Source organism: Herpailurus yagouaroundi, unplaced genomic scaffold (genome assembly GCF_014898765.1).
Source record: "Herpailurus yagouaroundi ecotype Mexico unplaced genomic scaffold, PumYag 205, whole genome shotgun sequence".
NCBI lineage: Eukaryota > Metazoa > Chordata > Mammalia > Carnivora > Felidae > Herpailurus > Herpailurus yagouaroundi.
In genome coordinates, this window is record NW_024412436.1 from 4,852,694 (window position 1) to 4,853,916 (window position 1,223).

At 54.7% G+C, this 1,223-nt stretch overlaps 1 protein-coding gene across 1 annotated transcript in view; it reads left to right on the plus strand.

The window, feature by feature from the left end:
• The first annotated feature begins 725 nt into the window (after positions 1–725).
• The window catches only part of GPR161 (G protein-coupled receptor 161), a 64,956-nt gene continuing 64,458 nt past the window's right edge, over positions 726–1,223 (plus strand). Inside the window, exon 1 of the transcript XR_005783597.1 lies at positions 726–895. The gene's annotated coding sequence lies outside the window, so the exon portion shown is untranslated. The remainder of the gene's footprint in view (positions 896–1,223) is intronic.

Here is a 1,223-nt window from a genome sequence, read left to right on the forward strand (position 1 = left end):
ATTTTACATAAGAATAAACTGACATTCGGAAAGGTTACATATAACTCCGCAGGGTCACAAAGATTGGCCAGTGCCAGAGTCAATGCAAGTCCAAATAATAATAGTAATAACCAGGTATTTCATTAGAAAAGTCTAAAATACTCTGGAGAACAAACCGCTTTCAACTCCTTCAGCATCTGGCTTTCTGGCGACCTAGACTCTGAGAGGAGCTTCAGCTTCCGGTTTTTGACCAAGTAAAGCATCTATCCCGTAGGAATATTAAGGCATCCATTAACTTTTTCCCTCCCCATTATCCCGTCTGTCCCTGAAGACAAGCTGGGTGTTTGGCAAGTGCAAGATAGTAAATTATTGCTCCCACAGTGCCAATCTGTAGATAAGGGAATAATTAATGCATTCCTCAAAGCAGATAGATTTCAGAGGAATTTAAATCCTGCTCCGGGGGCAGCATCAGTTTGTGCTGGAGGCTGGTGAACTGGACTTTGTAAATTCTGACCTGATTCTTTTCCTGCCCTGTTTTCTTCCTCCCTTCCTCCTCGCTCCAGTTCGCCCGTTTGCTTCAACTTTTCTTCCCCTTATTAAGACTGCTGCGTAGAAAACGCCAGGAGGCTAGGGACGGTACAGAACGTGGGGAGTGAAGAAGGGGGAAAAAACATTACGAAAAGGAAATGCTCTGTCCTCTGAATGGGCAGCGCGCTGGTCTGCGCGTTGTAACGATTGCTCCTCGGCCTTGTGGTTCACGGGCGAGCAGAGCAACACAGTAGGGATCTGTTTACATCCACCCTCTCACTCTCGAGGGCTGCGGGTTCCTCAAAGGCCGGCCTCCAGGTCGATTCCCTGGGATGTTTCCAGGGCTCGGCGCGGTGCCTGGCGCCCGGCAGCTGTCCCTAGACGTCGGGTGGGTGAAGGAAAGGTGGGCAGGAAAGGGAAGGCCAGCGGGAGTGCAGGGCGAGCCTGGAGGAGGAGGGGGAGGAGAACGGGGCTGTGCGGAACCCACGGGGGAGAATCCGAAAGTAGGAGTGCGATGGAGAGGGAGATGGAAAAGGGGACGTCCCAACGGCTGAAACTGGGACGGAGGGACGGGGTCAGGGAGGGCCCGCGTTGGGGCCACCGGAGCGAAGCGGGGCGGGCCGAGAGGGTGAGGGCGAGACAAAGAGCGGCGGGCGAGGCCGGCCGTGGGAAGGGACGGGAAGAAGCGGCCGCCGAGCCGGGGGGCGCGGGGCTGG